The sequence below is a fragment of the Carassius auratus genome, unplaced genomic scaffold, assembly GCF_003368295.1.
Source record: "Carassius auratus strain Wakin unplaced genomic scaffold, ASM336829v1 scaf_tig00028000, whole genome shotgun sequence".
NCBI classification, from domain to species: Eukaryota; Metazoa; Chordata; class Actinopteri; order Cypriniformes; family Cyprinidae; genus Carassius; species Carassius auratus.
Genome location: NW_020525649.1, coordinates 1 through 15,620, shown reverse-complemented (window position 1 = coordinate 15,620; position 15,620 = coordinate 1). Strand labels below are relative to the sequence as shown.

Genomic DNA, 15,620 nt, shown 5'->3' with positions numbered 1-15,620 from the left:
CAAATAAACACATAAATTCATTAATTCACTCATGCATTTGTTAATAAATTAATGCATAAATAAATGTATGCATTATCAAATTATTAAATGCACAAACAAATAAATACATTCATTCGTAAAAATGAATAAATACATAAATAAAATGCATAAATAAATACGTTCATTCAAAAGTAAATAAAATAAATAAATAAATAAGTAAATACAGTTATTTATAAATAAGTAAATAAGTACAAAAATGTACAGTAAATAAAAATAAATGCATAAATAAATAAATAATGAGTACAGAAATAAATGCATCCATTCTTAAATTATTAAATAATTAATTAATTTGTATAAAAAACATACACCTGTAATATTTGTAAGTATAATAATTTTATTTGCTACAATATCATTGCAAATGAGTGATTTTCAACTGAAGGTACATCGTAAATGGCACTGTTAGTTTAGACAAATCTGTTGATTGTTGCATACTTTCTCATATACATAGCACAAAATAAAACATATCTTAGCATGAACTGAAAGAAGCAGTGTGTGATTGACTGCAAGACTGCAAGCCGTGCATTTCTGCTGCAGAAAATAACCTTTGGCTTTTCTGAGAACCACGTTTGCATCAGTCTGCCGTTCAGTCTCTGAACGTTTGGTGTTTCCGTTAACACAACAGCTGTGCCGTGAAACCGCAGACAGCGATTAGTGAAGCCGAGGTCAGATTATCCGTAGTGAACGCAACAATTTGTCTTCTTTTCCTCTCGCTGTGTTTGCATCATCCATCACTCCGCATCCCTCCTCCGTGTGCTGGAATGTTCCTCCACTCCCTTCATTCGGAGGAATTCCCCAGGAGCCAATCGGCTCGCAGTCAGGGAGATGTGCTCTTTGGCGACCTTTCCTCGGGAGAGGCGAATGAGCTGTCAGGGGTGGGAGGTCACGACCTATGACCTCACTCAGATCCACAGTTTCAGGCCTATTAGTGGCTCAAGCCATTATAATTAGTGTGTGTGTGTGTGTGTGTGTGACAATGAATGAACAGCTCAGTTTCACACACTCGTCTGACACGTTAAGCCATGACCTTGGATCGACACCAGAGTATCCCTTCATTTCTGGAATATTTCATACAAAGTTTCAAAAGCAGAACGAATCACATAAAACAGTGTGTGTCTGCGTGTGCATTCGCCATCTGTATTTCAGCTAAATTTTACTTTAGCAGTGTTATTTTTTGAGTTTATATATATATATATATATATATATATGTGTGTGTGTGTGTGTGTGTGTGTGTGTGTGTGTGTGTGTGTGTGTGTATACATATTTTTTCTTAAATAATAATACTATAAGTATTATATATATACTAAATATTTTTATACTTTCAGTTTATTATTGGTATATTTAGTAATTTTATTAGCTTTTGTCTATTTTATAAGTCTTAGCTTTTTTAAATATTACTTTTAGTATTACTACACATATTACTATATTTATATTTTACATTTCTATTACTATTAATATATAAGAAAATAATTTTCTGTGCTTTTGTCATTTGTATTATTTTGTTTAAATATTCCTATATTACTAATATATAAATATTAATGAACTTATATTACTCTGTTACTAAATATTATTATATTTAAAATATTGTTTTAATTTAATTGTAATATTTTAATTTTAAAAGTAATTTTAGTAATTTGATATGCTTTTGTCATTTTGATTATTTTATATTACTATTTACATTACTATATTTATGTTTTCAGTTTTTTATTAGTATATGATTAATATTAATATGTTATTCATATATTGTTATATTTTAATTGTTTTATTTTTTGTTATTTTGTTCATTTATTATTATTATTATTATTATTATCTAGTTATCATTTATACACATCTATAATTTATTTTTATTTCAGTTTTAATTCTAGATCAGTTTAAGTTAGTTAAGGCAGCACAAAAATGTTTGTAATAGTTTTATTTGAGGATAATAATCCCGTGTGAATGTTTCACTGGTGCCTTCATTCACACAGACACTGAACATGAACTCTCTCAGAGACGGAGGCGAGCGAGGAGAGACCATGCAGACGTTTGCCCCGCGGTCCATTCACTTCCCCTGCTGGAGCCCCGGAGGCAGTGGGCGGGTCACAGCGTCATTAAACTGCACTAATGAGTGTGTGATTGACGAGAAGCTCAGCCTATGACCTTATTATGAGGGCGGGTCTGAGAACAGACAAACAGAGAGAGAGAGGGAGAGAGACAGAGAGAGAGAGGGAGAGAGGGAGAGGGAGAGGGAGAGGGAGAGAGAGAGACAGAGAGAGAGAGGGAGAGAGGGAGAGGGAGAGAGGGAGAGGGAGAGGGAGAGGGAGAGAGAGAGACAGAGAGAGAGAGAGAGAGAGAGAGAGAGGGAGAGAGAGAAGACAGAGGGGAAAAGTAGCAGAAAAAAGAAAGAAACAGAGTTTTATGGCTAATGTCTGTTAGCGATTAAAGTCAGTTCCACACACACTATAAAACAAGCTGTAATAGAGCACACACACACACACACACACACACACACACAGTAATACCCTATTAGTTCAACAAGTGGACCACGGTAGGAACTGATTCCCACAGAGCAATAAAACCCACCTGGACTTGTCACTGAGCGAGTGTGTGTGTGTGAGTGTGAGAGTGTGTGTGTGTGTGTGCTCTTGTTTTTGTGTCATATCAGGACACAACTCTGTATAATGACATGGGTGTGACACAGGTATTACAAGGAGAGGGTGACTTATGAGGACATAACCCATGTCCCCATTTTTCAAAACACTTATAAATCATACAGAATGAGTTTTTTTGAGAAAGTAAAAATGCACAAAGTTTCCTGTGAGGGTTAGGGTTAGGTGTAGGGTTGGTGAAGGGACATAGAATATACAGTTTGTACAGAATAAAAACCATTACACCTATGGGATGAACACACTTTACACAAAAACAAACATGTGTGTGTGCATGTGTGTGTGTGTGTGTGTGTGTTAACAGCTGTGTAAGAATTAGTCTTAACATGCTTTAATACAGAAGTCGGCAAAACGTTACAAATCGTGAGCAGATGAGCCTCTCTGTGTCTCTGAAGTTGGATCTCAGATCAGAGTTGTGCTTTCATTCAGCAGGAGAATGAGAATAAGTTTAAACTGATGGTTACCTACAGTACATTATTCAAACTATCTTCTGTTGTGTTCAGCAGAAAGAACGAAACTCGTAAAGGTTTAGAACAACCTGAAGGTGAGTAAAGGAGAACAGAATTTTCATTTTTTGGGTGACTGTCCCTTTAACATGTTCAATGAGGCGTCAATGGACATTTACAGTATGTCTAATCATCAGGTCCAGATGTTCTCGTGCTTCAGGTTGGATTATTTCATGATCCCACACTCATTATGAGTCTTTCTTGCAACTTTCATGAGGCTGTACAATTCACTGTTCGAGAGAAATACGAAACGCACAGAAGAACAGATTTTTGAAGAACAGCTGATTGTGTGTTGATACACAACAAATGTGTAGAGAGTAAAAAACATGTACCTTACAGTCCTGAGGGGCAATTACACACACACACACACACACACACACACAATCAATTGGGTGCATGTGTGTCACAGAGAGTTTTTGCCTGTAATTCAAGCTTTTAACTATGTGTGTGTGTCTTTAAATTCCAACATGGCCAATAAAAGCTGCTGTAGTTGTTGTAATTAAATGTAACACTAGTCTATAAACAACTCAAGTTTTCCTCTGTGCATGTGTGTGTGTGTGTGTGTGTGTGTGTGTGTGTGTGTGTGTGTGTGTGTAATCATGTGCAATTATCTGAATGAGACTGAAATGAATCTCAGTCGAGTGAATGGTCTGTTTCTCTCTAATGTAATTCTAGCAGTACTGCTTTATTTGTGTGTGTGTGTGTGTGTGTGTGTGTGGGTGGATGGGTTGTGTGATGCCTTTAGGGCTTGACACACAAAAATTGCATGCACACAAATACATTTACAGCTTTTATAAGTAATTTTGTGTAATTATTATTAATTATTGCAATGATCTCAACTGGTTACAGAAGTGAGATACACTCACTGCGTGTGTGTGTGTGTGTGTTTGAAAGGATGGATCACACACACACAGTCTTATATATATGCTGACTTGTGTGTTATGCAGTGTGTGTATGCGTTGAGGCTCTTGGGTGGTAATGTAGAGTATCAGTGAGGAAGCTGATGTTGTTTCTGGATGAGCGAGCAGAGTGTTGGCAGCGTGTGTGTGTGTAATTAGTTTATTGCAGAATACTGCTGTATGATGGCTGATCATCAAAACAAACACAACCGCAGCGACTGCCACACACACACGCACACACAGCTCTCACACGCTATTCTGTTTCAGATGTAAACACACTCAGAGTCCATCATCTCACTGTTTAATGATGATGCAAACCTTCTTCACACTCATTCACACATTCGATTTTTACAGTAAGTGCCATTCAAATGGTAATTAACCTAATTATATTATTAAACAATAAATTATATTATTAACAGTAACTAATTGCAATGGTATGGGTTTGTGTGTGAGAGTTGTTTGTATTACATTTTGAGGTATAACTTTCTACATTTCATACTTATTGGATATTTTTGTAATTTCTATGTTACTTTTTTTAGTACTTTTGTGTGGTTTATAGGGCTAGTAATAATAAAACAAAATTATATTATTAATTGATAAATTACTTTACTAATGCTTACTAATTACGATTATTATATGTATTTGAGAGACATTATTTTTGTTGTTATTTTGTGATATTTTTGTTGTCTTGTTGTGTAACTTAGTGGCTATTTTTAGCACCATTTTGTTAGTTTTGGAGTTACTATGTTAGATGTTTTTGTTACTTTTGTTTGGTTTTGATGTGTTACATTTTACTGTAATGTCCAGACACCAAACTCTACAAAAAGTAACAAACTAACACAAAAACTAAAAAGTATCAAAGATAATAAAAGCAAGTCACTTGAGACAACATCTGAAAACCTTTCTTTAGTTTTATGTTGTTGCAATTCTTTGTGTTACTTTTAGTTGTTTTGTTACATACAACATTATGGTTATTTTGTATAATTTGTTGTGCTTTTTATACTTTACATAATAGTTCTTGCATTACTTAAACTTTTCGCAGTGTTGATGCAGTGTCTCGAGTTCATTTTTGTGTCTATTAGTCTTGCTTTAATGTTTATTTAAATACTGTGTGATGTTTGGACGACGGCAGAACAGTAATAACCAGTGCACCGGGACAGATAGAGAGAAATCTTTTCATAGCAAACGTTTAAGAGAGTTAGTTCCGTCGAAACACATCAAACCGTTGAAGAATCATACGTGTTGTTTTCCAGGCAGACGGTTACACACTGAGTTTGACCCTGGACACTTCCTCTGTTTCTGGACCTTTTTCATGTTTCCTGTGCTGCGTCTGTGTTGAGATGCTCAGTCTGGTGAAGCCTTTACACAAAGACAGGAAATATAGAAATCCGGCTGTGGTGAATATTAGCTGTGTGTGTGTGTGTGTGTGTGGGAGGGGCTCACAGACTGAACTACATGAATAAATCAATTATATCTGCAAATCATCCACACACACTTGGACTTCCTGCAAGTGAACACACATTTTAGCTTCACAGTTAGTGTGTGTGTGTGTGTGTTTGAATTTAGCGGATCCAGTTGTGTGAAACACATGACTATAAACCCGTCATCGCCTCAGGGAAGTGACAGTCATCAGATCTGTGTGTCTGAATGTTTTAAAACCATTTAATTTTAGTCTAAACCCTAAGGACAGTCTTTGACTGTAACATTGACAGGGACTCGAGGATCATTTTCTGCATGTTCATAGTCTCTGCTCGCTAATGGAATGGAATTCTAATGAATTTTGGGGGTGGAGCATATTGATCTGACCAATCGCAGCACTCGGTGCATATATAAATGGTGCTTAACTAATTTTGTCTGGCAACTAACGCCAACTTTAATTTCATAATAACATCCTTGAACTAAATCATTCAATTAGAGACAACTTAAAAAAAAATACATATATACATATATATATATAATATATATATATATATATATATATACATACATACATATATATATATATTTTTCAGTCAGATCAAATATTGAGTCAAAAATGACATTGTGGTTAGCATTCATGGAACATCAGTTTGAGCTGCAATGCATCATGGGATATAATTTATCACATCATGCCCTTTTTGTATAGTGCACAGGTTGGCAAATAGAGTATGTTGCATGCATACAGTAAATAAATACTTTGTTACTAGTATGAGCAGTGTAATAGTTTGAAACATACCTTTACTTTAAGCTACGCTTTCCCAGCATGCACCTGGATCTGCAGACCTCCACATACAGATGTGTTTACTATTTACATTATTAAACTTAGCTGATGCTTAAGCGACTTACAATTGCTATATATGTCACAGGTTGCACGCCTCTGGAGCAACTAGGGGTTAAGTGTCTTGCTCAGGGACACATTGGTGTCTCACAGTGGATTCAAACCCAGGTCTCTGAAATCATTTTAAATGTACAAAAGTAAGATTTTTAGATTAAAGGTCTCTTAATTAAGTCTGATAAACAAACAAAACCACCAGCAGACAAAATTAACAACAATCCGTGTTCTTACTGACCCATACTTTATTGTAGAGGATTTTCTGTTGAGCATCAGAGACCACACACACACACACACACACACATACATACAAAACTGCATAGCAACTCCCTTCCCATCGCCCAGGAGACATTTCCTGTCTCCATTGTCCTGCTAGAGAACATACTGACCGTAACACACAGACACACAACATACACACACACACTACAACACAAATACTCTCCCACACACTGAATAATAACTCACACTATTGTGTGTGCACATGACTGCAGTTCAGACGTCTACACACAGTGGCAGTGTGTGTATTTTGAGATATGGCCGCATGTATAACACCCCAGTGAGGGGGAGGAATTTGCACTCAGCAGAACAGAAACCTGTAAAACATCACATCACTCACAACCAGTGCCAACCAGTTTTTAGTTTACTACTTTCCTGTTAATTCATTAGGTTCTTACAGAAGGTTGAATGCACTGAATCAAATAAATGATTCACTGATTCATTTGTGCATACTTCTTTTCTATAGCTAAATATTTAGTTAAGGAATAGTTCAACCGAAAATGAAAATTTGCTGAAAATTTACTCATCCGAACGAGTTTTTTTTTTTTTTTTCAGATTTGGAGAAATGTAGCATTGCATCAGTGTCTCATCAATGGATGCTCTGCAGTGAATGGGTGCCGTCAGAATGAGAGTCTGATAAAAACATCACAATAATCCACAGCACTCCAGTCCATCAGTTAACATCTGGAGAAGACAAAAGATTAAACAAATCCAACATCGAAATAGTTTAACTTGTTTTAAGAGTCCATAATCCATAATAACGGTTCCTCCAGTGAAAAGGTGGTCTGGTGTGAATCAGGAGAGAAATCTGCACAGATTTACAAGCCAAAACAGCTTTAAACAAATATGTGTCTGGATTCTGGTCTGAGAGAAAACAATGGATTATGAATTCGTATTTTAGACAGAAGCAATGGTTTGAAGTTAAAACATTTTGATGATGGATTTGTTTAAACTTTTGATTACTTGTGGATTATTGTGATGTTTTTATCAGCTGTTTGGACTCTCATTCTGACGGCACCCATTCACTGCAGAGCATCCATTTGTGAGAAAGTGAAAAGGCAAAACCGTACTTATTTTTTTCACCGAGAATGACAAATAGTATAGTTTTTTTTTAAATAAAAAACGTTAAATAACTTCACTATATTTAGCCGGCCTAAGAGCTTAGTGCTAAACAACTGTAGCTCAACAACCTTAAATTATGAGTAGTTTGTTGCTTGGCAAACTTCAGCTTCACACACCCAGACCACGCAAACCGCGCTTCTAGCTGAAATCAAAGCAGCTGCAGAGTTTCAATCAAACAGAAACATTCCACTAATTTTTAAGAGAAAACTGCATCTGTATGAAGAGAGTGAGCGAGAGAGATGTTGTGGTTTTGTTGCTCTGAGATGCATGAACCCACAAGCAGCCCGGCAACCTTCGCAGAAAACAACTACATTTCTGAAAAGCACTCTAATACAACCACAACAAACACACACACACACACACACACACTGGAGGCTAGATAGATCTAGAGATATATTTTGGGTTGAGGGGGGTTAACTCGCCAACAAGCTCAGATTAATGATGTGTTTAAGGAGACATTTGTCAAACAGCAACTGACACACACACACACACACACACACACTTAAATTGGCTTGTTTAACGGGTTGATTTAAACAAAATAACTGATTTGATCTGATTTGCTGACTGTTTGCCTGAATTATTTGCTTGGTTGCAAGAACCAATGGTGTTTTCATCATAGGCCACAGAAATAAGATCTCACTAAAAGACAAAAATTCAATTCAATTCAATTTACTCACTCTCAGGTCATCCGAGATCAGGATGGGTTTGTTTCTTCATCAGATTTTGTAGAAATGCAGCATTGCATCAGTGTCTCATCAATGGATGCTCTGCAGTGAATGGGTGCCGTCAGAATGAGAGTCTGATAAAAACATCACAATAATCCACAGCACTCCAGTCCATCAGTGAACATCTGGAGAAGACAAAAGATGAAAACAAGCCCAGAATTAAGGTGTTTTATTGTACTGTATTATTCACAGCTAACTATTAGGAAAACTAAAAAAAAAATGCTTTTTCTCACATTGGATCCAAAAATGTAGTGCATGCATTTGGGAGAGTGGCTGAATGAAAGAACGGAAGAGCATGCATTGGTGCAAGAGAAAATCAGATCAACTTTCTAATGTAGTTGTACGATTAATAAAACCATTCTTGATATTAAAGCAAATATTTATTGAATTTACACATTGCACATTTAAAGCATTTTTGGAAGTGCATCATTAACTCCTAATGATTCAGAATTAGTGTGTTTCACACATCCAGAGTCATTATGGCTTCACTAAACAACACTTAAGTACTAATGTCTCTCAGTAGAGTATTGTGTCACACACAATGCACACTGTGCATCATGTTTATCAGTCTACAACCGTCTTGATTACTAGGAATATTCACGGACAATCTGAAGCGACTGAAGGCTGCTTGGATAGCGGTCATGACAGCATTTCAGCACAATCTATCGGCTCATTACCATTTTAATAGCTCCTCCACGGATACCAGCCTACTTGTCTCCTGTTTCCCAGTCTGTCGTTTAAAAACTGCTAATTACTGCTGACCTCCGCCCGTCGGGGTCACGGGAGGGGGCTGGGAGCAGGTCGGGTGTCGGGCGGGGGTTTTATTCTGATAGTTAGTGATCAGTGAGGCGAAACAGAGGGAGGAGACGCATCAATCTAACACTTGTAATCTGGGTTCAGATCCCCAAATCTCCTTCCAAAAGAGACGTTTCTGAGAAGCCACTTTAATCAGAGTTTGGATCCTGCTGGACTTCACTCAATAACTCTTTATTATGATAAGGAAAAACACAGCTAACGGGGAACACTCTCGCAACGTTCTTCTAGGAACGTTAATAGAATGTTCATTCATGGTTTTTAAAAATGTTCTCAAAACGTTAGCACAAAAACATTCTTTTTACATTATTTATGGATCGTTATTATATTAAACTTGGTTGGATGTAAGACTTTCATTCTATTTTAATTGTTACTAGTTTCATCCAAATGTAACTCTCTCATTGTGTGCAAATAATTGAATTTCCCTTAACACCCTCATGACCAGGATAACTTTTTAAAACATTAAGAGAACATTTCAAAAATAATGTTTTCATAACTGTTTATTTATTTATTTATTTAGTTGGGTTCCTGCATTTTGTTATCTGCAGGCGTAAAAAAAAAACACACAAAAAAAACATCAAAATGTCATTATTTGTATTAAAGTGCATTAATCTTAATAATGTTAAACAAGAATTTGACAAGAGGAAACTAAATTAGCTGATTATCCCATTAATAAATAATAAAAACACTAAAAGTAATAAAAAAAGTTTAATATGAAAGACAAATTGTTTAAGACGAATAAATATTACAAATAAAAGGACATAAACTGAAATGAGTGATAAAGAAAAAATAACAGGAGCGTCTCACTTTGTTATGTTATTGTGGCTACTCTAAGCCCCGCCCCCATTCTCGACCTAGCGCTCTGATTGGCTGACGCAGGTCCTGGGACAGCTGTCCCGTCTCCGTCTAGACCTCAACCGGGCAGAACCCGCGCCACTGCGCCACGGACACACCGGAGCACGCAGAAGCCACGGACGGTCCCGATAAGGATTGTTATTTGTACACAGGACTCTAAGGAAGCTCGTTAGGTTTATTCCGGACCGGGACTAACGGGAAGACGGTGCCGTTTCACACTTTAACGGATTCGCTCAAGTTTTGGCCAGGCGCGTCTAAACTCCGGTAAGCTCGTGCTGGATTTCCGCGCTCCCGTGAATCGGTGGGATTTTTACCGATAGTGTCATCATGACTCGGTTCGGCTCCGGGCTCGCGCTACTGGCGCTCGCGTTTGGGCTCGCGCACGCGTTCGGGGACGAGGAGGAGATGAGCTGCGACCCGATCCGCAATCTCCATGTGTCAGGATCTCGGATACAATGTGACCAAGATGCCGAACCTGGTGGGAAACGTGCTGCAGTCCGACGCCGAGCTGCAACTGACCACATTCACACCGTTAATACAGTACGGCTGCTCGAGCCAGCTGAAGGTGAGAGTTTACAACACACACTGTAACCAGCCCCTTCACACACTCACTAACACACACGCACACGCACGCACGCACGCACACACAGACACACACATAAAAACACACACACACATTTTAAAATCTTGACATGATATGAAAGCAGCAACATAGTAAAAATAGTAACAGTAATATTATTATTATTAGAAAAAAAACTATTAAAATTATTATAAAATTCTATAAATTAAAATAATCATTAATCATATTTTTGTGACAAAGAAACTCAGATAACAATGATTGATTACAATAATATTAATTATAATTTTATCATAAAATCAGCATGAATTAAAACATATAATAGAAATATAATTTATCATTATTGTTGTTGTTATTATATGTTTATGTCAACAATAATAATAATTATTATTATTATTAAATATAACAATATTTTTTTATTTTTGTTGTTATTATTTAGTTGCCAATAATGTTTGCAAAACAAATAATGTAACAAAAAATGTATACACAGAATTTGCACACACACACACATATACACACAAACACTTATGATGACTTCATACTGTCCTCAAATTAATCAAATTAGATTTATGCTGAAGCTACTTTATGTATCTGTGCACTTTACAGAAATACTGTAGTATGTTTCTAAGAACATTTCACCTGTTTATGAACACCTTTCAGTTTTACGGCATTTATGAGGAAAATTCCAGGAATTTGGTCATCACAAGTATAATGAAACAAACACAGTGTGTGTGTAGAGCCTGAGTACAGTCTCTGATTGCGTGTGTGTGTGTGTGTGAGCACTGAAGACAGAAGCAGTTGTTGTTTTATTGATTCAGCGTGGAGAAGAAAGCTGCTTTATATGTTGCCCGGTTATCACAAACATCTTAAAGCAAGAGCACTTCATTCCAACACTGCTCTTAGATAGAAAATTGCATATTGGTGCATGTTTTTTAGTCCACAACTGCTGATTTCTTGAAGTGTATGTGACCACAGCAAAAGTCTATAGCTTCCTTTTATGAGTGCAGTCCTGTACCACAGAATTTCCCAACTCGTACATACACACAGCAGGGAAACCCATTAGATACAAAACTACATGCAACAGATGCATAATGCAACAATGCAATGTTTTCTTCTCCTTTAGTGCTTCAGAAAACACGCTATACTAGAAAACCCAAATTTGTGCTATTAGATATGCGACATGCCATCTGCACACATATCATCAAACAAAGCAGTGTTTTCCCCTTTACAACCTTGGCAAATGTGCAATACTAGAAACACACATTTGAAAAGCACACATTTGTGATACTTAGACATGTTTTTTTCCTCATTTACAGCTTTGAAAACATGCAAATACTAGAAAAAGCATTTCAAAAGAACAAATTTGTGCTAATTAGACATGCAACACGTGTCGGCTTGCACTAATTATGCAACTAACCAATGTTTTTTCCTGTAGAGCTTCTGAAATCATGCAATACAAGAAAACACATCTGAAAAGCACAAATTCGTGCCAATTAGGCATGCAACGTGTGTCGTCCGCACACACAATGCAACAAAGCGATGTTTTTCTCATTTAGAGCTTCTGAAAACATGCAAACGCACACATGATGCGACAAACCAATGCTTTTCTCCTGTAGAGCCTCTGAAAACATGCACTACTAGGAAACGCATCTGAAAAGCATAAATTCGTGCACGTCTCAGATTGAGCTTCTTATGAGGGTTTAGATGCTATGCTGATTTTCCAAGCATCATTTGTGTGTTTGCAAACATCTAATTCTTTCCATGCCTTTGCTTTCTTTCAGTTCTTCTTATGCTCTGTCTACGTTCCCATGTGTACGGAGAAGGTCCCTATCCCGATCGGCCCGTGCGGCAGCATGTGTTTGTCTGTAAAGAGGAAGTGTCTTCCGGTCCTGCAGGATTTTGGTTTCGTTTGGCCGGAGCTCTTGAACTGCAGCTTGTTCCCGCCCACCAACGACCAGAACCACATGTGCATGGAGGGTCCGGGCGACGAGGACCCACCGTTCCACGCCGTCCGGCCGATGCCGGTGCAGGAGGAGGAGTGCATGGCGCTGGGTGCCGGCGTGGAGCAGTATGCATGGGTGAAGCGCAGCGGCAGCTGCTCGCTGCAGTGCGGATACGACACAGGATTGTACCGGCGACAGGCCAAAGTCTTTACCGATGTGTGGATGGCAGTGTGGGCGGTTCTCTGCTTCATCTCCACCACGTTCACCGTCCTGACCTTCCTAGTGGATTCCTCGCGGTTTTCCTACCCGGAGCGACCTATTATTTTCCTCAGCATGTGCTGCAATATTTACAGCGTGGCCTACATCGTCCGGCTGACGGTCGGTCGCGAACGCATCTCCTGCGACTTGGAAGAAGCGGCTGTGCCTGTGCTAGTGCAAGAAGGCTTGAAGAACACAGGCTGTGCCATCGTCTTCCTCCTCACGTATTTCTTCGGCATGGCGAGTTCAATCTGGTGGGTGATCCTGACGCTCACGTGGTTCCTGGCGGCAGGGCTGAAGTGGGGACACGAGGCCATCGAAATGCACAGTTCGTACTTCCACATCGCAGCTTGGGCCATTCCTGCCATTAAGACCATCGTCATCCTCATCATGAGGCTGGTGGACGCTGATGACCTCTCTGGGATGTGCTACGTGGGCAATCAGAACCTAGACGCGCTCACTGGTTTCGTAGTCCGCGCCGCTGTTTACGTACTTGGTAATCGGGACGCTGTTTATTGCCGCTGGCTTGGTTGCGCTTTTCAAGATCCGCTCGAATTTGCAAAAGGACGGGACGAAGACGGACAAGCTAGAGCGGCTGATGGTTAAAATTGGTGTGTTTTCGGTGCTCTATACAGTGTTGGCCACTTGCGTCATTGCGTGTTACTTCTACGAAATCTCCAATTGGGGCTGATTTTCGCCAGTCGGCGAGGGATTCATACATGGCGGCGGAGATGCTACGGATTTTTATGTCTCTGCTGGTGGGAATCACGTCGGGAATGTGGGTTTGGTCCGCCAAACGCTTCACACGTGGCAGCGATGTTCCCATCGACTCGTGCACAGTGGGCGAAACAATCGCGTCAAACGGACAGCCAACGGCTGGGTCAAACCGGGCAAAGGCAACGAGACGGTTGTGTGACAAAGAGACAGAGGTAGCACTATCGTTCGTTCACTTTACGTGAAATGTTCTTGAGATGATCTTACACTGGACGTTCCTGGTGGCAGCGGTTCCTCCGTGTAAATATGCACTACGTCAAACTCTCACTGAAGTGCCTTCGTGTTTGTGGATGAGCTACTCCACCGATTCTGGGAAACGTAGTTCTTTGCTCCTTTTGCCGTTTACCTCGCAACACGTCACAGCTGCAGGAACGCTTACGAGATTGTTAATGCTACGTTCACATTCTGTTGGATATGCGAAATATTAAAGCAGAAAGTGTCCAATGGCATGTCAGAAGTATGTGTAGAGGTTGCTAACTAACTTTAACCGTTGACATTTTCTTGTGATTTAACGTCTCGCACGACGTCAATAAAGCTCAAGCGAGTTTTTGTGAAATGGTTTTTACAAGTCGGAAACTCAACTAAACGTGAACGCATCATAGCAGAGATTTCCTTCACTATTTAGAGAGTCTATTTTTTGAAATGAAAACGCTATGATGGGACTTTTTGTTTTGGTTTATTTGTGCTGTCCGACACACATTCACTCTGGTGACAATCACTGACCGTGCCGATGAATGTATTGGCCGATGATAAACTCTTAAACTTTAAATAAGTGCCTCAAAAACTCAAATGCAGGTGGTACAGTCCTGGATTTCATGTAGGACTTCTGGATCGATTTTTGTACATAAACTGATGTTTTGTAGGTGTAATGTGTTATTTTTAATGTCTAATGAAATGCTAATTTATGTAAGAAACTGAACCAAAATACATTTTATTTAAGAATGCTTTTGTATCAAATTAAAAATTAAAAAAAAAAAAAATCCAGATCCATGTGCATCTTTTGTTTATAGATGAATAGTTCACTATTAAAACTCTTTTTGTAGGTTTAGGACTTCACACACCTTGTGACCCTAGTAAATCTGGACTACGTGACTGGGAATTAAAGGATTGTTTTGGGCATTAGTTAGCAAATCTCTGTTCGCAGAATTAGAGGCTCAACTCCTTTTAAGGTCGTTTTAAAATTCCTCCTCCCTGAATGATTTGGACAAAGATTTATCCTCTGGTCCAACTTAATCCCTCGAGGTCACCACACCCGCCTCAGGGTTTCTTGTATGACAATGTCAGATGGTTTCGCTCCTTCATGGGTGGTTAGTCTTGAAATGCTTTAATACGCTTAGTGAAACCAATCATAGATATACATTATCAATACGGGAATTAAAAATGACCATGTTTCATGGCCCAAAACAGTTGCATAGTCAAGTAAATGATCAGTTTAGAATAAATACCTGTTTTCATCTAATGAAATGTTTCACAAAAGTCAGATCAGTCAGCTTTTAATATAATGTTGCTCCCTGCTGGTCATGTGAAGCACTACAGATAAACCCATTAGAGAAAAACAGACTTTTGCAGTGACATAAAAAATGCAAATTATTTTATTTTATTTTATTTTCAAATCTTTATTTAACAAACAGTAATAAAGTCAAATTTTGAGATACTTAGCGGTTAGTTGCGGTCATGGTTGTCTGACATTCGTATGCATAATTTCCAGCAAATATGCTTTAATAACAGTAAATGCTACTTTTGAAATAAACATGAAGTGGAATTTGAAAAGCTTTTACCGTCATGATGTAAAACAAAAGAAAAAGTGGACTTGATTGTGTCCATCAGAGAAAAGATTCCCAGACTGCCCCGTGATGACCTTTAATTGGGCCCATCATTTC

At 38.4% G+C, this 15,620-nt stretch overlaps 1 pseudogene; it reads left to right on the top strand.

Annotated features, from left to right (window-relative positions):
* Positions 1–10,515: 10,515 nt before the first annotated feature.
* LOC113079430 (frizzled-4-like) lies at positions 10,516–13,956 on the top strand (annotated as a pseudogene).
* Positions 13,957–15,620: the final 1,664 nt, after the last annotated feature.